Source organism: Ceratotherium simum, chromosome 22, assembly GCF_057802395.1.
Source record: "Ceratotherium simum simum isolate JZ-2026a chromosome 22, ASM5780239v1, whole genome shotgun sequence".
NCBI lineage: Eukaryota > Metazoa > Chordata > Mammalia > Perissodactyla > Rhinocerotidae > Ceratotherium > Ceratotherium simum.
Window position 1 is genome coordinate 10,941,722 of NC_141921.1, and position 16,246 is coordinate 10,957,967.

Sequence of the window (16,246 nt, forward strand, 5' to 3'; positions counted from 1 at the left end):
TTCTCAGCTAAAAAAAAAAACAAAACTGAAAGAAATGCAAACCTCTGGGTACAATACAGGTCTGAGCCTTCCCTCTCATATACATGGTTTCTAAGAGAAAACCTCCAAATCAGTGTTTTTCAACCGGAGTAATATCACCACCCACAGGTGTTTTGGAAACCAGTGGAGGGGACCTTGGTTTCATACATTTGTTGGGAGGGGGTGTGATCATGGGCAGGGGATGGTTGGTGTCCTGTAAAGAATCCCACACAAAGAATTATCTCCCATCCTGCACAATTTTTGCATGTCTTGCCAGACATTCATTAGGGGAGAATAAAACTATTTGTAACTATCTGAGCCTAGAACCATTTTATGTAAACACAAAGTATTTTTTTTTTGCAAAGTTTTCCCGTACACTATGTCTTACAGGAGTCCAATTGCCATGGTCATTGAAAGAAGCACGTACCTTGTTTTGTGCCCGACTTTACCAAGAGTTGTTCACCATTTCTGAAAGCCAGCTTCTAGACAACACTTCTGCGTATTTAAGGCATCAGAGCAACACACCTATACCCCTCTGTGTTTTAACTGTAACATTCGTGGTGATTCAACCGACAAGCGCAAGCTTCTAACTATTGTATTACGTCTGCTGGTATTGTTACACCCAAGCATTGACATACCGAATTACATATTGCTTTATTGTCAACTATTTTCCTTTTATTTCTCTTTTTCCTTACAGTTAGGGCGTTAAATTAATTTTTAAAATCATATGTGTAGATGTGTTATATTATCCATAAATTTTATTTCAGTACAGAAAGGGGCATTATAAAATATTTGTAATAAAATGGGGCCTTGGACCCGAAAGTGTTGAGAGCCCCTGCTCCACATGTTTCTCTCAACTTTAAGAAATAATGAGTCCTGAGCTGTTGTACCAGTCCCTGGGATCTGGAGTGAATGTCCATTTACCCTATTTTCTACCCAGCCTCTTCTGCATGATTTTCCGAGACAGTATCACATTTTGAGGGATAGGGAGGTAGTGTGATATGTTGCAAAGAGCAACAGGCCTGGACCCAAGATTCTTTGGCTACTTACTGGTTATCTTTCCTTGGGCATGTCACTTACCCCTCAGTCTTACCTGCCTTATCTGGGAAATGGGGGGAAGGATAACTTACTTTATAGGGTTGTAATGGTGATTAACTGGGACAACGGATCAGAAGTGCTTCATATCTGTCGTCCACCTCAATGCACGTTGTTATAGTTGTTGAAAGAGGCAAGTGCCCTGAATTTTCACAATCCCCTAACCTTCGCTCAGGGACCCCAAGTAGGGTAAAGAGAAGATTATGGCTAATTCAAGCCCAGACTAGGTTCCAGTCCTGCTTTGCCACTGACTTCATGAATAACACTAGCCCAATGACGTCCCCTTTCTGAGGTTCAGTTTCCCCACTTGAAAAATGCGGGAATTAGACCAGATCTTTAAAGAGCCTTCTAGCTTTGACAGGCTGGAGTGTCAAGATCTTTCTCTACCCTCTAACCTCTTAACTCAGCTCCCAGGCTTTGAAACCAGTCCCTCTGAAAAAGTTAGTTTGCACCAAATGCTAAAGCTCACCAACTTGCTGCTGCCTCTAGCAGCTTCTAGCCTAGCAGCTTGGCTGTCTTTTAAAGGGACCACTTGGCTTCTCCAGGACATGGTGAGAAGCCCCAGCTCCATGTTAGAAGCTCTCCAAACACATTTGAGCAGAGCCCATCTTTAAACAGAGGCCCAAACGCAGGGTACACGGTTGGTTGTGGTGTGGAGAGCAGCCTTGGGGGTCTTTGGAACGAGAGGCAGGGTGAGCAGCCATGGGGCATGGGATGTGGACACGATGGGTGAGAGGGAGCCACGCAGGAGAGTTTTCCAAAGAAGTAGGTACGAACCTCCAGAGGCCGTGTAAATGTCAGGGAAGGAGGGCACAGGGAGACATGCTTGAGGAGGCATCAGAGGCCAGGCAAAGGATATGAGCTGGGAGGTAGTCTTAGAGGACGTGGGGCTGAGGGAAGCAAGGGGTCTGGAGCAGGACTTGGATGTCCAGACTGTGGATTTTGGATTTGATCAATGACTGTCACTAAAAGTCTTTTATTAGAGAAGATAGAAAAACTCTTGTCTCTCTGGGATACCGAGGCTCCTAAGGAATGCAGGGAGTGGTAGCTGGGCCGGGGAACTCAGCAGGCACGGAGGGCTGAGCCAACCCTCACAGTGGGCCCTGGCCCATCTGCCAGATCAGGAAAGAGAAACAAACACAGGCCGGATGGATCCGGATCTGGCACGAAGCCCCCCTGACGGACCCCTGAATCGCCACGCTCGGCCTCAGCACCCTTGTGGGCCTCCTGCTGGTGGGCTCATAGGTTGCCATGGCAGACCCCTGTTAGAAGCTCCTCCAGGGAACTAATCATCCACCACCCCTTCAAGCACTCCTGGTCCCATGCCTCCCCGGGACTCAGGCCAACGAGAAGAGGTGTTTGCCTGCTGTGGTTTATGCTCCATGAGGCCACTCCCTCCTCAGAGACAGCTGCCCAGCCCGCTGCTCTGGCTCCAATATAGCACTTCCCTTTCAGCTTTTGAATTTCAAAGCAAACCTGAGGCTGACTGCAAACAGATGGATGGGGTCATAAAAATCCCCCAAGCGGGAGCAAAGAGGCGCCTTTGGAAAAACGCGTCCCGGCACCCATGCTGGGTTCCTGCCTTTCTGGGCCCCTGATAGCTCTTTGCTGCTAATACACCAAATATGTCTTCCTCACCTTCACCCATCCAAATTCTACCTGGGCTTCGAGGCCCAGCACCAGCCCCAGATTTTCCAGACAGCCTTCTGTGACCTCCTCTCCCAGACCCCACACCTCCCCACACACCCAGCTGCCAGACTGCTCTCACCTTTGAGCTCCTGGGGTACTAACTCCCTGTACCCTTCCATGGGTACCCACCACATCTTGGCATTGCAGCAATTGTTTCACATATTTTATCTCTCAATATAGATTCTAGGCTTAAGATCAGAAAACACCTTCCCCTTCATGACTAACCTGGCGTTGGACACTACATAGAAGCCAAATCAACGCTAACTGGATGTTTTCATGAAACGGAAGTTTACACAGCTTACATAAGAGTGGACAGGAAGTAGATGGAGTCAGTATTACCTCTAAGCAGCTGCTGTAGGGATTTGTTATTATGCAACACAGGAAGTGTCATTCTACTTAGCAGTGGGGGATCCATTTCCACAGAGCACTCCACGCAGGAAGTGACTTCACTCAAAGGGGTGCTCTATTACGTCCATAGAGTGAAGAGGAGCTCTTGGTGGAGGGAACAAAGAGACAGGACAAAGAGCAGGTGGGTTAGGGAGGTAGAATGAATGGTGGAACACCTGCAGGCTTTGGACTCAGATAAGCCTGGGTGAATCCCAGTTCTGCTATTTACAAGCTATTTGACCCTGTGCAAGTGACTCAAGCTCTCTGAGCCTCAGTTTTGTTATCTGTAAATGGGAATGATGATAAAATCGGTCCTGCAGGATTGCTGTGATAATGATGCTCAAGATATGCTAAGTGTTATTATCAAAGAGAGCTCTGCAGGCCAGGCAAGTGGCAGGAGGGAGCCACCCCTGGATTGGCAAGAGGAACAGACACGCAGTCTGGGTTGGAGGAAGTGAGAATTGCTTCCACTTATTGAGGGCTTGCTCTGTGCCCCCTGACATGTAAAGACCGTTTCAATCTCCACAACATCCTGAGAGTAAAGACCATTTTCCCTGCTTGACAGGTGAGGAAACTGAGCTAACAAGAGGTCAGATGATTTGCCCATGGTCACTAGCCAAGGTCAAACTCCAGAACATGAAAACTTAACCACTCTTCTACACTTAAGATAAAAGTTGGACATTTGAGACAAAGGAACTAATATAGAGCAAGACGTTACTTGGAACTTTTCCTGGTGTCTGCAAGTCATAGCTGAGGCCCCAGAGCTGAAGACAATGCTTCCCAATTTGGAAGAAGATAGCCAGACCAACCCCGCAGGACTTGCTGAGGGGCAGCAAAACTGGCTCAGCATCCCATATACCACCGTTCCCCAACCAACCAACCCAGGGGTAGGATTGAGGCCAGAGCATCTTCAGGGGAGTGAGGTGACGAGGAGTGGACAGCAGAGCAGGAGCTGAGGGAGAGGTGGAAGATGCCAGCCAGGGAGGGCTTTGTCCATGTCAGGGAAGAGGACAGTGGCTCTGAAGAAACCCCACATAAGGCCTCAACCAGAGAAATAGCCAGCATTTGGGCACCTACACATAGAGGGCACTGATGTCTTCCCTTCCTTCATCTCACCTCCCTGCTCAGCCTTTCAGGAGCCAGAAGCAGCCTCCAGCCAGGGGAAGAGGTTAGAGGGCCTACCCGAGCTGAGGGGAAATGAACACTTTGAATTTTATGAGAAATTTAGATTGGTTTTGATCAGATGCGAGTTTTTAATACATCCCTGATAGTGATGGGGAAAGCTATTGGGTCTACCCAAGAGGTCATCCAGGGGTGAGGAGGGACCATACAGCCAGTTGAAGAGAGTGGCTGGGAAAATAAATTAAAGTCGTTTCCTCTTTGCGCCCCACCACGTCCAAGCAGATCAATCTGCAGGTTCCATCTGGAAACAAGGCCAGTGGAGTCAGCCACACAGGCAGCGGCAGGCAGGACAAGGTAAGAGAGAATCCAAAGCAGACCATCACTGGGGTCCTGCCCTCAGCTGCCCGGGGAACCCTTCTCACGGGCTCGTCTGTAAGGTGACAGGGGAGGCCCATCTCAGAATCACTGAGTGGCTCTTTGAACCATCGAATACAATCATGACTGTGTTAACCACGTAGGAAGCCGTGGATAATTTTCATTCCTGGGTATGGCTCAAACACTTCAAAAATGAAAGTCCGTTATTTATTTTTTAAAAAGCTGCAGGGGCCGGCCCAGTGGTGAAGTGGTTGGGTTTCCGCACTCCGCTTCGGTGGCCTGGGGTCTGCAGGTTCGAATCCCGGACACAGAATGATGCACCACTCGTCAAACCATGCTTTGGTGGTGTCCCACATACAAAATAGAGGAAGATGAGCACGGATGTTAGCTCAGGGCCAATCTTCCTCAGCAAAAAAAAAAAAAAAAAGGCTGCAGATGTTGTTGTGTGGATATGTCTGAAGTGAGGAGACCATTAGAGTCCAGATTCTGAGTCCAGGGAGAACCAAGTCAGCATCTAGCAGGTTCCACCACATGGGGAAACAATAGATAAAAGGACTCTACACGTGAGACCCTTGAAAATGGCTTCTCTTTGGCTTAAAGTAACGTCTTGGTTCACAAACTCGGCGCTCAAGCTCATGCCTCACGTGGAAAAGGCCAGTACCCAACGTCCACTGACACCACTCGCTTGGGCCCCGTGTCCTGGTGTTCCCAGGCAGCGTACTGGGTGTCAGTTCTCTCAGGCGCTCTGCCGATGGCCCTGAGAGGTCTGTGTGCTGGCCCTGTTGTATAGACTCAGACACTGAGGTTTGGAAAGATGAGGGACTTTCCCAGACCTCACAGCTAGGCAGCGGCTGTAAGGATAAGAATTAGGGCCCATAAGACTATAATTTTGTGCTTCTTCAACTACCCTAAGCCGGAGACTGGCCCAGCCCCAGCCCCTGCCTTGTCGAGCCTAGAACTCTGCCCTGTCCAGATCTTACCCACTCTCGGGCCCCATCCCGACTCCATCTTTCAGAGAATGCCCCCTGGATTGCCAGGCGGAATCCTCCTCCTCCTGTGACCCCTCACCCTGCACTACTTGCCCTCATACAGCCCACGTCAGTCTGACTTACACAATCACATTCATAGGTAGCCAGGTATTTTTTTAAATGGTTCCCTTGGTCTTGGGCCTCCTCTCTGTCCACACTTTCTCCTTTGGTGACCTCGGCCAGTCCCAAGACTCTAAATACTCTGTGATGGGTCCCACAGCTACACACCAGCCCACATCCAGCTGCTATGTCCTCCGCACTTGGATGTCAGAAAGCGTCTCCAAGTTACCATATTCAAAACCAAACTTGTGATTTCTGCCCCCAAATCTGCTCCTCCCCCAGTGTCCCACCTCAGTAAGCAGAGCCACCATTCACCTGGTCCCTCAGAGCAGACACTGGAGTCGATCTCATCACTCTTCCCTCATCTCCTGCATCCTTCCATCCTGTGACTTCTACCTTCGGAATGTACGCAGAAATGGACCAGTCTCACCTCCGGTTCCACACGGTGGCTGAGCTACCCCCTTCTCTCCAGCCTCCCAACTGGCTTCCCTGTTGGTGCCAACCCCACTCTACAGGCCACAAGGTCACGTGATCTTTTTAAATGTAAGTTAGATCTCGGCAGTCCCCTGCTCGGAGCCCCCAGTGCTCTCCCATCAGACTTACAGTGAACGCACCATTGCTGGCCCAGCCCACCAGGCCCTCCCTGACCCGGTGCCTCTCTGTCATCACTCCCTACCCGCTCCTCCTTGCTCGCTCTGTGCCAACCACATCGGTCTCCTTATTCCTTGAACATCCCAGCATCTTAAGGGTTAGGACTCTCCACTATCTGTTCCGTCCGCCCAGAATGCTCTTTCCCTAGATCTTGGCTGACTTCCTCTCACCCTCTCACATCTCTGCTTAAATATCACCTTCTCAGAGGCCTTCCCTGCTCAGCCCGTATAAAATACTGCCCCAGGACTCTCTCTGTCCCTTGTCCTGCATTAGTTTTCTTCACATCACTCTCCACCTGACACTGTATTATAGACTCTTTATGTACCTGACGTCTCCTGGCCCAACTCCACTAGAAGTGGAACCAGAGCTTCCGGCGGCTCCTGCCCTCTCTGCAGTCGCTGCCCCATCGCCACTGTCTGCCTCAGAGCCCACTCGCAAAATTATTTGTGGTGTGAATGTTGAAAAGTTCTGTTTGCAGTGAAATTAGGGTTACATATTTTAATGAGTTGTGTATAATTACAGGCAAATGGGACGCCTGATCCCCAGACCCAACTTCAGAGACTGACCCATTCACCAGATCTCAGATGCATCCTCTGTGTCAGTCCTGCTGGACCGTGAGGACCCACAGATCAATACTGCATGCTCCTCGGGATATGACTGGAGTCTCAAGAACTTTCTTTCTGGACCCGTGTGAGCAGACCACCAGTTAACAGCAGGGCTTCTTAACCATGGACCACCACCCCACCCTTGCACTATGAAGGGCATAGTTCTGAGTCACAGTGACAATACAGAACAGTAATGATATCCATGAAAACTAACACTGGTTGAGTCCATCCATAACCTCAGCCCTGTGACGAGTGCGGGGGTTGCTGCGGGGGGTGAAGCAAGCACAGGCCTCGCTCTCAAGGGGTCCACAGGTGGGTGGGGCATAAATAAATATGCTAAGGGTGGTGATTTACAGATGGAAAAACTGAGAACAGAGAAACTGTCGTGCTAGTTAGTGATGGAGCGAGAGCGGTGCCTCGATAAGGGGGGACGGGAGGCCGCTGGGGAGGAGGGCATCCATATATTGGACCAGGCTCTGTGTGTGTGCTTCATTTGGACGCCTCATTCTAATCTCCCCACATCCTTGAACAGGATGCGTTACTACCCTCCTCTCACAGATGGGAAAGCCAAAGGCCGGAGGGAGAGCAGGATCACAAGGGAGGAAGCGCATGGGCTCCTCTCTGGAAGGACAGGAATGGTGGGAACTCGCCTTGTCTGTGCGCCAAGGGGACAGTCAAAGTCAATTTTGATTTGTTTGTTTGTTTGTTTGTTTGTTTTGGTGAGGAAGATTAGCCCTGAGCTAACATCCGTGCCCATCTTCATCTACTTTATATGGGACGCCTCCACAGCATGGCGGTGCGTGGGTCTGCGCCCTTGATCCCAACCTGCGAACCCCGGGCCGCCGCAGCAGAGCATGCAAACTTAACCGCTACGCCACTGTGGCAGCCCCAAATTCTGATTTTTCATTACAAATTTACTCTAAAGGATGAATATACAAGTCACTACTTGTATATTTTAATAAAATCTGTCATTTGGGCCGCCCTATTGATGGCACCATCAGCACTGGGAGGCAGATCCCTGGAGGTAAGGTGTTCTCAAGGATGAGCACGCGCAGTGGCCTGGACAGAGGCCCGCCTCCCCGGTCTGACCCTGCCCACACAACCATGGATTTGTCCAGTGGACTCGACCCTCATCAAAAAACCTGTGTTTGGTTGAAAATTGTTTCAAGCACTCTGCAACCTAACATGTTTTCACAAACATCATCATTATACATTGAGCAAAAATAAATAAATAATACAGACACACCTTATCTTATTGCACTTTACTGATACTGTGTTTTTTACAAATGGAAGGTTTGTGGCAACCCTGTGTCAGGCAGGTCTATTGGTGCTATTTTTCCAACAGCATTTTCTTACTTCATGTCTCTGTGTTACATTTTGATAATTCTTGCAATATGTCAAATTTTTTCATTATTATTGTATGTGTTACATCTGTGATCGGTGATCTTTGATGTTACTATCGTAATTGTTTTAGGGCACCACGAACCGTACCCATGTAAGACAGTGAACTTAACTGATAAATGTTGTGTGTTCTGACTGCTCCGCCGACCTGCATTCCGCTGTCTCTCTCCCTCTCCTCGGGCCTCCCTGTTCCCTAAGACAAAACAATATTGAAATTAGACCAATTAATAACCCTACAATGGTCTCTAAGTGTTCCAATGAAAGGAAGAGTCACAGGTCTCTCACTTTAAATCAAAAGCTAGAAATGATTAAGCTTAGTGAGGAAGGCATGTCAGAAGCCAAGATAGGCTGAAAGCTAGGCCTCTTGCACCAAACAGTTAGCCAAGCTGTGAATGCAAAGGAAACGTTCTTGAAGGAAATTAAAAGTGCTGTTCCAGAACACACAAATGATAAGAAAGCAAAACAGCCTTATTGCTTATATGGAGAAAATTTTAGTGGTCTGGCTAGAAGATCAAACCACCACAACATTCCCTCAAGTCAAAGCCTAATCCAGAGCAAGGGCCTCACTCTCGTCAATTCTGTGAAGGCTGAGGGAGGCGAGGAAGCTGCAGAAGAAAAGAAGCTAGCAGAGGCTGGTCCATGAGGTTTAAGAGAAGTCGCCTCCATAGCATGAAAGCTCAAGGAGAAGCAGCCAGTGCTGAGGCGGAAGCTGCAGCAGGTCATCCAGAAGACCCAGCCGAGATAATCAACGACGCTGGCTACGCTAAGCAACACATTTTCAGTGTAGAAGAAACAGCCTTATGTTGGAAGAAGATGCCATCTGGGACTTTCACAGCTAGAGAGGAGAAGTCAATACCTGGCTTCAAAGCTTCAAAGGACTGGCTGACTCTCTTCCTAGGGGCTCATGCAGTTGGTGACTTTCAGTTGAAGCCAGCGCTCATTTACCATTCTGAAGATCCTAGGGCCCTTAAGAATGATGCTAAATCTACTCTGCCTGTGCTCTAGAAATGGAACTACAAAGCCTGGATGACAGCACACCTGTTTACATCATTGTTCACTGAATAATTTAAGCCCAGTGTTGAGACCTACTGCTCAGAAAAAAAAGATTCCTTTCAAAATACTACTGCTCATTGACAATGCACCTGGTCACCCAAGAGCTCTGACAGAGATGGACAATGAGATGAATGTTGTCTTCATCCTGCTAACACAACATTCATTCTGAAGCCCATGCATCAAGGAGTAATTTCAACTTTCAGATCTTATTATTTAGGAAATACATTTCTTAAGGCTGTAGCTGCCATAGATAGTGATTCCTCTGATGGATCTGGGCAAAGTAAATTGAAAATTTTCTGGGAAGGATTCACCTTTCTAGATGCCATTAAGAACATGGCATGATTCATGGGAAGAGCTCAAAATATCAACATTAACAGGAGTTTGGAAGAAGTTGATTCCAACCCTCATGAATGACTTCGAGGGGTTCAAGATTTCGGTGGTGGGAGTAACTGCAGATGTGGTGGAAATAGCAAGAGAACTAGAATTAGAAGTGGAGCCTGAAGATGTGACTGAATTGCTGCAATCTCACAATAAAACTGTTAACAGATGAGGAGTTGCCTCTTACAGATGAGCAAAGAAAGTGGTTTCTTGAGATGGAATCTACTCCTGGTGAAGATGCTGTGAAGACTGTCGAAATGACAACAACGGATTTAGAATATTACGTAAACTTAGTTGATAAAGCAGCAGCAGGGTTTGAGAGGATTGACTCCAATTTTGAAAGAAGTTCTACTGTGGGTAAAGTGCTATCAAACAGCATCGCATGCTACAGAGAAATTGTTCTTGAAAGGAAGAGTGCAGCAAACTTCATTATTGTCTTATGTTAAGAAATTGCCACAGTGACCCCAACCTCCAGCAACCACCACCCTGATCAGTCAGCAGCCAGCAACATCGAGGCAACAGCCTCCACCAGCAAAAAGATTATGCTCAGATGATAGTTAGCATTTTTTAGCAATAAGGTATTTTTTAATTAAGGTATGTACATTATTTTTTCAGACATAATGCTATTGCACACTTAATAGACTACAGTATACTGTAAACATAACTTTTATATGCCCTGGGAAACAAAAAAGTTCTTGTGACTCACTTTATTGCAATATTCATTTTATTGCGGTGATCTGGAACCAAACTTGTGACATATCCGAGGTATGCCTGTAATAAAAAATAAAAGTGGCCAAATCATTAACAATCATGTTTTCATACGACTCTAGAGTAAAGAGTCAAGTTAACTTCATCCATTAAACCAGCTGTTTGTCTTCGAGCTCATTAAATGTGCTGTTGTGTGGTGTCATTCAATAAAGGCATCTTCCCAGCTTGGATGCCACTTGTAATCATGAATTTGATTCTTCCATTTGTACACTGTATAGATTCAGCAAGTGTTTGTCTAATTTGTTGACTTCATCTTCCAAGTATATTCTAAGGCTGCCCTTAAAAGAAGCATTGAGAAAATTTGTATTTGCCTCTTTATTTAGATGTGAATTTTAGAAATTAGAATTTAATTAAAAAATTATCTCCAGTTATGCCACCCTCACCCCCACTAAATTGTGAGCCCCTGAGAATTGAGACAATGTCTGATTCATCTCTTTAACCCACGCCTGCGCTTAGCACAGAATCTGGTCCTGTATCAGTCAGTAACCGCCACAATAATACTGCATAACAAACTGTCCAAAACTTAGTGATTTAAAATAACAGGCATTTACTCCCCTCTTGTGAGATTGCAGGTCAACTTTAGCTTGGCTGTTCGAGTCTGGATTCAGCTGAGTAGATCTGCTCAGGCTGAAGGTCATCTAGGTGAGCTCCAGGCTGCAGATTGGGTCCAGGTCCGGTCCATGTGTGTTCATTCCAGGGCAGGCTGAAGGTGCAGTGGCTTTCCAGAGCTGCTCTTCCCATGGTAATCACCAGAAGCCAAGCTCCTTTAAGTCTTCTGCTGTGTCACATTCACCAACTTTCCATTGGCCAAATCAAGTCACATAGCTAAGCCCAAGGTCAGTGGGAGGAGGAAGTATACTCCCCACACTGAAAAAGTCCATGGCATAAAGAAGAATTAACACCAATCCCCCCTAACTCTTCCAAAATATTGAAGAGGAAGGAACACTTCCAAACTCATTCTATGAGGCCAGCATTACTCTGATGCCAAAGCCAGACAGAGAAAGACACGGCAAGAAAAGAAAATTACAGACTAATATCCTTGAATATGAATGTATGAATATTAATGCAAAAATCCTCAAAATACTAGCAAACAGAATTCAACAGAATATTAAAAGGATTATACACCATGACCAAGTGTGATTTATTCCTGGAATGTAAGGATGGTTCAAATATGAAAATCAATCAATGTAATATATCACATTAACAGAATGAAGGGGAAAAAAACACATGATCATCTTGATTGATGCAGAAAAATCATTTAACAAAATTCAATATCTTTTTGTGATAAAATCACTCAACACATCGAAAATCCTAAAGACTCCACCAAAAAACTGTTAGAACTAATAATAAACAAATTCAGTAAAGTTGTAGGATACAAAATCAATATACAAAAATCAGTTGCATTTCTATATACTAATAATGAACTATCAGAAAGAGAAATTAAGAGAATAATTCCGTTTACAATTGCAGCAAAAAGAATAAAATACCTAGGAATAAATTTAACTAAGGAGATGAAAGATCTGTACCCTGAAAACTATAAGGTTTTGATGAAACTTGATGAAAGAAATTGAAGAAGATACAAATAAGTGGAAAGATATTCACGCTCATAGATTGGAAAAATTAATATTGTTAAAATGTCCGTACTACCCAAAGCAATCTACATATTCCATGCAATTCCTATCAAAATCTCAATGACACTTTTTGCAGTAGAAAAATCTATCCTAAAATTCACATGGGATATCTCAAGGGACCCCAAATGGCCAAAACAACCTTGAAAAAGAACAAAATTGGAGCGCTCACATTTCCTTATTTCAAAACTTACTATGAAGCTACAGTAACCAAAACAGTGTGATGTCGGCATAAAGACAGACATATAGACCAATGGAATAGAATAGAGATCCCAGAAATAAACCCTCACATATAAGTCAAATGATTTTCGAAAGGAGGGTCAAGACCATTCAATGAGGAAAGGACAGTCTTGTCAACATCTGGCTTTGGGAAAACTGGACATCCATATGCAAAAGAAAGAAATTGCACACTTTATACAATATACAAAAATTGACTCAAAACGGATCAAGGACCTAAACATAAGAGCTAAAACTATAAAACTCGTAGAAGAAAACACAGGGGAAAAACTTCATGACGTTGGACTTGGCAGTGATTTCACCAATATGAGATCAACAGCACAGGCAGCAAAAGAAAAAAAATAGATAAATTGGACTACACCAAAATTAAACTTCTGTTCTTCAAAGGACACAATCAACAGAGTGAAAAGTCAACCCACAGAATGGGAGAAAATATTCACAAATCATACATCTGACAAGTGGTTCATATCCAGAATATATAAAGAACTCCTACAACTCAACAATAACAACAACAACAAAAATAACTTGATTAAAAAATGAGTAAAGGACTTCAACAGACATTTCTCCAAAGAAGATATACAAATGGCCAATAAGCACATGAAAAGATGCTCAACCTCACTAACCATTAGGGAAATGCAAGTCACTAGAGAAACCACAATGAGCTACCACTTCACATCCATTAAGATGGCTACTATCAAAAAAAAAAAAAAAAAAAGCAAAACCAGGAAATAAGTGTTGCGAGGATGTAGAGAAATTGGAACCCTTGTGCACTGTTGGTAGGAATGTAAAATATTGCCACCACTATGGAAAACAGTATAGCAGTTCCTCAAAGAAAAAAAAAAAATTAGAACTGCCATATGATCTTTTGGGTATGGACCCAAAAGAATTGAAAGCAGCAATTCAATTCAATTCAAATATTTGTACACCCATGCTCACAGCAGCATCATTCACAATAGTCAAAAGGTGGTAGCAACCCAAGTGTTCATCAATGGATGAATGGATAAACAAAACGTGGTATATATATACAATGAAATATTACTCAGCTTTAAAAAGGAAGGAAATCCTGACACGTGGTACAACATGGATGAACTTTGAGGATATTATGCAAAGTGAAATAAATCAGTCACAAAAGGACAAATATTATATGATTCTATTTATGTAAGTCACCTAGAGTAGTCAAATTCTTAGAGACAGGAAGTAGGATGGTGGTTGCCAGGTGCTGGGGTAGAGGGGATGGGAAGTTATTGTTTAATGGGTACAGAGCTTCAGTTTTGCAAGATGAAAAGAGTTCTGGAGATGGAAGGTGGTGGTGGTTACACAACAATGTGAACGTACTGAAAGCCGCTAAAGTGGACACTTAAAAATGGTTAAGCTGGTAAATTTTAGATTATGTTATTTAACTATAATTTAAAAAATATAATTTAAAAGTACATGGCAAAGAGTGCAGATGTGTGATCCTATTACAAGGGAGTGAAGAATTGAGTCCAATAATTTAATCTACCCCAATACCCAACAAATATTGACTAAGTGAAGGAATGTGTAAAGTCCATGCTCTACCTGTTCCCAGCTGTGTGGTCCAACACTTATGGTTTAACCTCTCTGATACTCAGTATCCACATCTATAAAATGGAGAAAATAAGGCTTTCCAGAATTTAAGTGACTTGCCCAAAGTCATACAGTGAGCCAGTGGCAGAGACAGGATTTGAACATAGACCTTGGTCCATTCAATCAACAGTGACTGAAGCAGGCGTGGAAAGAGCACTGGACTTGAGGTCAGGCAGACCTGAGGTCAAATCCTATCTCTGCCACCAGCTTGCGTGTGACCTTGGCCAAGTCCCTTCCTTTCTCTGTACTTCAGGTTTTTCCTCTGTATAGCAAGGAGGTTGTGCCAGACCAGTGCTAATCTCTAATATCTCATGCCCTCTAAACCCATTCATCCATTCAACAAATATTTAACTTGCCACGTGCAGGGCACTGTGTTAGATCCGGGGGGTAAGGCAAGGTTTTCAGTACAGCCACCTAACTTGTTGAGAAATCTTCCATTCACTCAGTCCCTTCTCCAGGCTTTCCCCTGAGCACCTACTCACTGCTGGGGGGTGGGGGTGGGGTCACCAGTGGGCGTGGCTGGTATTACTTTAATGTCACTGTCACTAGTCTCAACCGGGCTCTCAGTGCTGCCCAGCGTTTCCACTTCATTTCTCTGGTCACTGCCCTCGTGCCCTCGTGCAATGACCGTTTCATGTCTCCCCCACCCCCAAACCTCCGACACCCTGTGTCCTCCCTCACTCTTGGTGTATAACCCTGCCTCTTAGTTTATGGTACAAGTTGAAGCCCACGGAGCGGATGAAAACTCCCTCAGCTTCCAGCTACCACACCTACATACCCACCTCCATCCCACCCCACACCCCTCTCCGTATTCCCCTTTGCTCCACTTGAGGCTCTGCCCCGCCTCCCACCCAAGCCATTCCTACTACTGAACTTCAGAGCCTCTCCCCTCCCGCCTTTGCAGAAATTCACATGATTGATTTCTTTTCTCTCAACAGTTCCCCTTCAACTAGATCATGAGCATCAATATTTAAGCATGTTTAAGTATTTTGCATCTTAAAAATAAAATCCACTCCTTGACTCAACATCCCCTTCTAGATGCCAGCTAGTTCCCTTCTCCCCTTCTGTTGCATTATTAAGCGGGTATTGAAACGTGTCCACAAGAAGACTAGTATACAAATGTTCATAGTAGCCTTGTTTACAATAGCCAAAAACTGGACACAACTTTAATATTCACCACCAGGTGAGTGGATGAACACATTGTGGTATATTAAGTAGAATAGAACACTACTCAGCAACGGAAAGGAATGAACTACTGACAAACTCACACCAACATGGATGATTGTTCATTTTGAGTCCCTAAATTACTATATCTAACATTGATTTTAAAAGTCATAGATAGATGATGATAGATAGATAGATGATATAGACAGATCGATCGATCGATAGACAGACAGACAGACAGATAGACAGATAGAGGATAAGCAGATAGATACTTGGTTGGCTTACAGAATTGCCAGGAGGAAGGAGAGACCAGCCTGGGTCTCCTTCCATAACCACCACTACTGCCCTTTCTTTGGTGCCTTTTGAGCCCACTCACACCTCTATCACGAGCCCTGCTGGCCCAGGAGCTCCTCCTTTTACAACCTCCGTTGCTCCCAGAAAACATTCCCCACGTCCTTCCTCTTGCACTTCACTAACTCCTGATTCCAAGTGATGCTTCTTACCGGCAAGCTGTGTCCTGTGCTCATCCCGGCTCAAGGCCAGCTGGGGAGACAAGTATCTGGCACCTTCCTCATGTCTAGTGGGAGGCAGGCTCTGCTCCTCAGCAAGATTCATAGGTAGGGAACTCCCCAAACATAGGGAGATGAGGCAGTTACCGGGCAACCAAAAGGAATGAGTGTCTACTCCTACACCTCACACAAACTTCTTAAACGAGTTGTCCACACCAGCTGCCCCTGTTCTATCTCCCACTTGCTCTTCCTCCACTGCAATCTGGCTTAGACAGCCCCCATCACCCTCCCAAACATGGCTTGCTAAGGTCACCAATGGCCTCCTTGTCGCTTAAAGCAACAGACAAGTACCCCTGTGGGCCACTCCCTCCTTCTTGAAATGCCCACTTCTAGAGGCTTCACTGTAAGAAGGGAGCTTCCTCCTCGCATTCCTTCTGCTCATCCTGCTTTGTCTGCCTTGCGAGATCAGCCCC